The sequence below is a fragment of the Sciurus carolinensis genome, chromosome 16 (assembly GCF_902686445.1).
Source record: "Sciurus carolinensis chromosome 16, mSciCar1.2, whole genome shotgun sequence".
NCBI classification, from domain to species: Eukaryota; Metazoa; Chordata; class Mammalia; order Rodentia; family Sciuridae; genus Sciurus; species Sciurus carolinensis.
Genome location: NC_062228.1, coordinates 50,952,093 through 50,960,340, shown reverse-complemented (window position 1 = coordinate 50,960,340; position 8,248 = coordinate 50,952,093). Strand labels below are relative to the sequence as shown.

The 8,248-nt window shown below is 42.4% G+C and overlaps 1 pseudogene; it reads right to left on the bottom strand.

Annotated features, from left to right (window-relative positions):
* Positions 1-843: 843 nt before the first annotated feature.
* Positions 844-7,490, bottom strand: LOC124966130 (phosphoglycerate kinase 1-like; annotated as a pseudogene).
* Between the last annotated feature and the right edge of the window lie 758 nt (positions 7,491-8,248).

Sequence of the window (8,248 nt, the reverse complement as noted above, 5' to 3'; positions counted from 1 at the left end):
GAATGCAAAGACATGATAAGTTATAAAGCAAACTAGGAATGAAGGAAACTTCTCAAGCTGATAAAAGGCATCTATGAAAAAAAAAACCTGCAGCTAATATCATATTTAATGGCAAATGATTGGAAGAAAGTCAAAGATGTCTGCTTTACTACTCTTCTTCACGATAGCACTGGTGGTCTAGGCAGTGCAATAAAGCAAGAAAAAGGAATAAAAGTAATAAATGAAAGGAATGGAAGGTTTGCAGAATGGAAACCTGGAAGTAAAACCAAAACAAAACCACAACCAAACTGTGAACCACAGACGACTTAGTTTCCCCAACAAGGAACACCTTCATTGCTTAATGAAATGGTGGCAAAGCTTATCAGAATAAACTTCTTCTAAAAGAGAATAAGCTAGCACAGTTTAGTTTTCATGTAACAGGCAAAGTGGTTGAGTCACTGAGAAATGTAAATGGCATTTTGAGGAAAGTAGGTAAATACAGGGTGCAGGAAAGATGAATGGAGACGCTGTGTGACTGTTGAAGGGTTCCTGGTGTTGCATGTCTTGGCCACGCATTGAATTCGTCACATGGAGACACAGAAAAGATCAAATTGACTTTGGAGCTGTTCACAGAAACCAAAACGTGCTACTGTTTGCTTGCAAGCATCCGCCCAGGAAGGACTTTACCTTCCAGAAGTTCTAAATGGGCTCATAAATGCTGATATGACTGACTTAGTCTATATGTTCCAGTTGGCACAGAAAGTGGGCAGAGTGTCCACTACCTATGGTGGTGACACAGCCTCTGGAAGTGACTTTTATCTCCTGTCCATGAGGTCTTTGGTTCCCCAGTTCAAAGCTTCACAGTCACATATTCACCAAATGTCCATTCCACACAATCTGCTTAGCTGAAGCCATAGCCTCAGCATACTTCTCAGGACCACTGTCCATGCCCACCCACTTAGTAGGCATGCCAGGGGACGTGGTGGGTCGGCCATCATGGCATTCTCATTAGATTTGCCAGCAGTGACAGAGTCATTGGGTAAGTTAATATTCATACCATTTTTTCCAGCTTTGGACATTAAGTCTTTGATGATCATCAAACAGAGAAATGCCAATCTCTGTGTTGTTGAGCATGATGAGGAAAGTGAAAACCCTTCCATCATCAATAAGAACCTCTTTGATTTTGTCCAGCATATTATTGATCAATGAATCTTGGTTACGATTTTTGCTCTGCTGGGATGTCCAGGAAGTATTTCTTTAGCCTTTATGAAACCTTGGAAAAGTAGATCAGTTCCTTCTTCATCAAAACCCCACTAGCCTTTTGTAGCAGATTGGCTTCTCCCTGAAACCACACATTAAGTAAACAGGGCCAAAAACATCATTGGCATAGATGTCCGCCCCCCCTTTGGAACATGAAGCATGGAAAGATTCTATTCTGGGTGGTTTGACCTTATCCTTATTCTTTCTCTATCTGAAGATGAAGGTTTTCCAGAAGGGTGCCTGGGTTAGCATGGGTTTTCTCCACTTCTAGGTGTTCGCCGTCCTTCAAGAACAGAATATTCTTGGGGCTGGACTTGTAGCTCAGTGTTAGAGTGCTTGCCTGGCACATGTGAGGCCCTGGGTTCAATACTCAGCACCACATATAAATAAATAAGTAAAATAGAAGATTAATTGACAACTAAAAAAAATATTTAAAAAAGAACAGAATATTCTTACCCAGCAGAGATTTAAGTTGGGAAGCAACTTAAGGAGTATTTGTCAGGCCTGGAGACACAGTCAGGTCAGCCTAGGTGACTTCTAAGGACAACTGACTTGTTGTCTAACAAAATTTGATGGTTGGCAAGGTAGACTTTATCCTCTGGTTCTTTGTTTCCTCATTGTTCTTTAGAAGAACATTGAAATCCACTCTCATAATGGACAGCTCTCTCCTTATGTCCAGCTTCTTTTTGTCAGTAAGGAATGTTTTTGGCAACACAGCAGAGACAAGAGGTTGGGCACCTGGACAGTGGTGAAAAGAGCTGTGGTTGTACACTCAGATCGCATGCAGAATTCTGAGCACCACATGGGCTGGAACAACCTCATCCATATGATTTCTTATGTGGAAAATCTAATCAGATTTGTAAAAGAAAAAAAAAAAACCCAACCCATTAGAAGTAGTAAGTGGGGGGCTGGGGATATAGTTCAGTTGGTAGAGAGCCTGCCTCACAAGCACAAGGCCCTGGGTTCAATTCCCAGCACCGCAAAAAAAAAAAAAAAAAAAGAAAAAAAAAGAAAAAGAAGTAGTAAGTGGGGTTACTGGAGTTGCAAGATTCAAAACCAATACTAAAAAAAGAAGTGTATTTTTTATTGTATCAATGAATCAGAATGGGAAATTTAAAAATAATATTTATTATATCATCAAATATATGATATAGGAATGAATCTGACAAAACAGTGCAAAACACTTGTACATTGAAAGCTACAACCCGTTGTAGAGAGTAATGAAGGAAGGCTGTGTGAGTTTTCCATTACTGCTGTAAAAAATTACCACAAATTTATCACCTTACAGTTCTGGAAGTTGGAAGCATGTCATGGGACTCCCGGGTCTAAAATCATATTTTCAGTGCCGTGACCAAAATACCTGACAGCAACAACTTAAAGGAGGGGAGTTTGATTAGGGCTCATGGTTTGAGAGTTTTCAGGTCACGGTTGGCTGACTCCACTGCTTTGGGCCTGAGGTGAGGTAGGACGTCATGGCGGAAGAAGGCTCCTCAGCTTACGACAGCCAGGAGGTAGAGTGGGGTGGTGGGGAATAGGGACAAGAAATACTCTCCATGAGTACACCCCAGTGACCTACTTTCTCCAGTGAGGACACACCCCCTAAAGTTTCCACCACCTCCCATTGATGTCATCAAATTATTAATTCATCAATGGATTAATCCACTGATGAGATCAGAGCCCTCAAGAGCCAATCACTTCCCAAGAGCCCCACCTCTGAACCCTGCTGCCTTGTGGACCAGGCCTTCAACACATGATTCTTTGGGGAACATTCCAGATCCAAATCATAATACAAGGTATCAGTAGGACTATGTTCCTTTCTGAAGATTCTAGGGAAGAATTTGTTTCCTTGCCTTTTCTGCAGCTTCTAGAGCCACATGCATTACTTGGCTCATGGACACCTTCCTCCACCTTTAAAACCAATGACATTGTATCTCCCTGAACCTTCTTCTAGAATGTAAATTCAAATGAAAAAGTTTTTTTTTTTTTTTTTTTTTTTTTGGTACTGGGGATTTAACTCAGGGTTGCTTAACCACTGAGCCACATCCCTAACACTTTTTATTTTTTATTTTGAGACAGGTTCTTGCTGAGTTGCTTAGGGGCTCACTAAGTTGCTAGGGTTGGCTTTGAACCCATGATCTTCCTGCCTCAGCTTTGGTTACTGGGATTACAGGCATGCACCACCACACTTGGCTCAAATGAATTTTTAATGCAAATTCAAATTGAAAGAAGAGAGTCTCATCTCTCTCTGACCCTCTCTTCTGTCTTCCGCTTCTACTTACTTATTTTGGGAGGGTGGGTACGGGGATTGAACTCAGGGTCACTTGGCCACTAAGCCACAATCCCAGTCCTATTTTGTATTTTATTTAGAGACAGGGTCTCACTGAGTTGCTTAGTGCCTCACTTTCGCTGAGGCTGGCTTTGAACTCACGATCCTCCTACCTCAGCCTCCTGAGCCCCTAGGATCACAGGCGTGCGCCTGGGTGCCCCGCCTGCACTCACCTTTCTTGTGACGTGAGCTGTTACAGTGCCTACGTGATGAGATGAAGTCAGGTGTACAACAAGGAGTTGTGATGTGACCTCAGGCTCCTGTCGATCGGATGGTGCGTTGGAGGGACCCTCTGCTCCGGGTGATCCTGCATCATCGAGCCATGATGACTTTGAAGGTGGGATGCCAGGAGCAGATGAAGTTGATGCTTGGGGACCCTTGACAGTTGAAATGTCTTTCCTTGACAGAACTTTGGGAGGAACATGAGGAACGTGATAATCAGAAGTGGAAGTTGCTTGTTTTGATGGCACATGCCTGTGATCCCAGATATTGTGGAGGTGGAGGCAGGAGGATCACAAATTTGGGGATGACCTGGGCGACTTAGCCTGACCGTGTTCCCCCCCTCCAAAAAAAAATTAAATTAAAAGGGCTGGGGGCGTAGCTCAGTTGTAGAGCACTTGCCTCGTATGTATAAGGCCCTGGATTGAATCCCCAGTATCACATGCACAAAGAAAAAAGTTGCAACTCTTTTATTTATTTATTTTTTAACTCATCAGTGTTGCTGCAGACATTGTCAGTTTGTTGATCACATGGGTGACTTCAGTGCTGCATTTCATCAGCATTGTCCTTTAATGTCTGTGAAATTTGAAAATGTCCACAAATTTCAGTAATGCCTGCATTGCTGGTTCTGCTTCAGCTTCTTCTTTCTCTTCCTCTGCACACCATTCGACAAGTTCTTCCGATTCCTCATTTGTTGGCGTTTCTTCCTGGTCTCACTTCTTCTTTTTTTTTTTTTTAACTTCTTTTTTTAAATTTATTTTTATTGTAAACAAATGTGATACATGTTGTTTCTGTTTGTACATGGAGTAACAGCATACCATTTGCATATTCATACATTTACATAGGGTAATGATGTTTGATTCATTCTGTTATTTTTTCCTTCCCCCCACCCCTCCCACCTCTCTTTTCCCTCTATACAGTCCCTCCTTCCTCCATTTTGTCCCCCTCCCACCCCCCATTATGTGTCATCATCCACTTATCAGTGAGATCATTCATCTTTTGGATTTTTGAGATTGGCTTATCTCACTTAACATGATATTCTCCAATTTTATCCATTTGCCTGCAAATGCCATAATTTTATTATTCTTTATAGCTGAGTAATATTCCGTTGTGTATATATATACCACAGTTTCTTTATCCATTCATCAATTGAAGGGCATCTAGGTTGGTTCCACAGTCTGGCTATTGTGAATTGAGCAGCTATGAACATTGATGAGGCTGTATCTCTGTAGTATGCTGATTTTAAGTCCTTTGGGTATAGGCCGAGGAGTGCGATAGATGGGTCAAATGGTAGGTCCATTCCAAGTTTTCTAAGGAATCTCCATACTGCTTTCCAGAGTGGCCGCACTAATTTGCAGCCCCACCAGCAATGTATGAGTGTACCTTTTCCCCCACATCCTCTCCAACACCTATTATTGCTTGTATTCTTGATAATTGCCATTCTAATTGGGGTGAGATGGAATCTTAGTGTAGTTTTGATTTGCATTTCTCTTATTACTAAAGATGTTGAACATTTTTTCATATGTTTGTTGATTGCTTGTAGATCTTCTTCTGTGAAGTGTCTGTTCATATCCTTAGCCCATTTGTTGATTGGGTTATTTGTATTCTTGGTGTAGAGTTTTTTGAGTTCTTTATATATTCTGGAAATTAGTGCTCTATCTGAAATATGCGTCTGGCCTCACTTCTTCATCAGGCATTTTGGCAAATCCTCTCCACCAATGAGTCTTGTGGCCTCATCAGTAATTTTTGGATTTTTCTGTTCAAGCTGACTCCTGAGTCTGTCGAACCACTCCTTTCTCACTTGCAGTAAAGGGCTCAATGTCTCTCATTTCAGGGGATCCGTCACTGAGCTCCTCATTAAAGGCTCAGTGCTCTCTAGTAAAATACACTGCCTTCAGTCAGAACAGGGTCTTTCTTCCTGTCTTCCTTCTACAAACGTGGATGTCCTTTCCATCTTCAGTAAGTACTTATTAACTTTTGCTTTTTTTGGTACTGGAGGTTGAACCCAGGGGTGCTCTACCTCTGAGCTACACCTCCAGCCTTTTTTATTTTTTCATTTTGAGACAGGCTGGCCTTGAACTTGTGATCCTCCTGTCTCAGCTCCCGCATTGCTGGGACCACAGGTGTGGGCCACCACACCTGGCTACCTTTTGTATTTTGAGGTGCAATAGCAAGACTGGCACGATTTCATTTTCTCTTGCTTTATGGTTAGAAGATTCGTTCCTACTGTAGATCTTAGTGACCTAGACATGAGATTTTATTTTCCTTTTCCTTCTTAAAGTCCAGAACTTTCACCCTTCATACCTTCTGACTTGCCAGCATCACTACTCTTACACTTTGGAACCGTTTTTTGGAGTAAAGCAAGGGTCACTTGAACACAGCCACCAAGGCAGGGCAACGTGGGTGGTGTGTGTCACAGCAGGAGGCTCAGGATGGTGCACAATTTAACACATAGGACATGTTCATTTCTGGAATTTTCCATTTAATATTTTTGAATGACAGCTGACCCTGGGTAACGGAAACCTCAGAAAGTGCATGTGTGTAAAGGGGGAATGACTGAATTTTGCAAGTGGATAACTCCTATTGACCTCACAGGCTCATTTGCCTCAGGATGAATCATGACTTGAGTCTTAACCTCTAAGTGACAAAGACAAGACTTTGGACTTTTGAGTTGGTGCTGGAACAACCAGTTAGGACTCTGGGGCTGTTGGGAATGAATGTATTCTGCATGTGAAAAGAACATGAGTTTTCTTTTTTTTTTTTCTCAAAGGAGGGGGGACAAAGTGGAGTGATTGAGTTTGATAGAGTTTGAATGTGCCCCCTAAAACTCATTTTGCTGTTCTAACATTATTAAGAGAGGCATTTAAGGTCATGAGGGCTCTGTCCTGTGAGTGGATTAATGTTCTTGTGGGAGTAGGTTAGGCATCCAGAGACTCGGACCCTACCTTTTTCTCTCTTAGGCGTGTTCCCTCGCCCTTCTGCCATGTTACCATGCAGCGTGAAGTCCCTCACCAAATGCAACTCCATGCTCTTGGACTTTTCAGCCTGAATCAAATAAATTTCTGTTCATTATCAATCACCCAATCTCTGAGATGCAGTTACAGAAAACAACAACAACAACGAAAAACAGACTAAGACACAGTCTCCACACTCTTGGAGCTCAGGGTCTAAAGGGCTAGAGAGACAGCAAGAGAGTCAGAGAATTTCCTGCCCTGGCAAGATAGCCAGAGGCAGACAGGTAACCCACCCAGCACTGGTCGGAATCACCAGAGACCAGGAGACCAGCTGCTCCTCCTGCCAGGTCTCAGACTTACTCTCTCTCTCCACCCGACTCCCTCTGGGTCACACCAGTCCTGTATCTCTTGCTCTTGCCTCTGTTCTCCCATCACTCCCACCTGTGTCTGTCACAGAACAGAGAGTGAAAGGAAGAACCTGGAGACATCTACGCCGAACATCTGCAGGCTTTACAAGGACCGGGCTAGGAGATGCACACAGCTCACAGACTCATGCACAGGAATGTACATCACCACCAACTCCCCTACTCAAATGCAAAAGCCCCTTCACATGTGAAACCAAATGAATACATAGAAGTCTCCACACATGCAAGAACTTCTACCTGAGAATACTCAGACTCCTATGCAGAAATGCACACCAGCTCCTTCGTGTAAAAACGTCTATTGGAGGAGCCATCTTGGGACTGCGGCATGGCGGAGCCTATGGAAATTGAAACCCAAATTTGTGAGGTACTGGAAACCTTCAGGGACACTATAAATCTACAGGGTAGAACATGTACTACTTCAGATCCCCATGGCTAAATGGGAAGACACACAAACAAAATGAAAAAACAAACAAACAAAAAAAGGGAATAAAGCACTCCAAACAAACCAGGATGCTCCAATTATAGATTCAATTGACAAACCAGTAGAAGAAATGTCAGAGATGGAGTTCAGAATATACTTAGTAAAACTGCTTCACGACTTTAAGGAGGATATAAAGAGTGAAATCAGAGCTATGTTTCAGGAGAGGGAAGATATCTTAAAGAAAGAGATAAAGATTCTCAGAAGAAATCTAGAAGAAATCTTTGAAATGAAGGAATCAATAAACCAAAATAAAAATTCAATGGAAAGTAGCACCAACAGGGGAGACCACTTGGAAGACAGAACTTCAGGCAATGAAGACAAAATATATAATTCTGAAAATAAAGGTGACGGAGAAGATGATAAATTGCGTGATGTTCCCTCACCCAAACACAATGCCTGAAACCAACTGAGTGGAGCTACCGTGACTACTTCTGGGTTGATAAGAAAGACCCCCCAAGGCAGTGGCACCATGGCGGGGTTCAAACTGCTGCTCCAAAAGCAAATGAAGGGCAAACAAATGCAGAAAGAAATGTCTGAATTCGTCCGAGAGAGGATAAAGATTAAAGAAGAATATGCAAAGAACTTGGCTAAGCTCTCTCAGAAC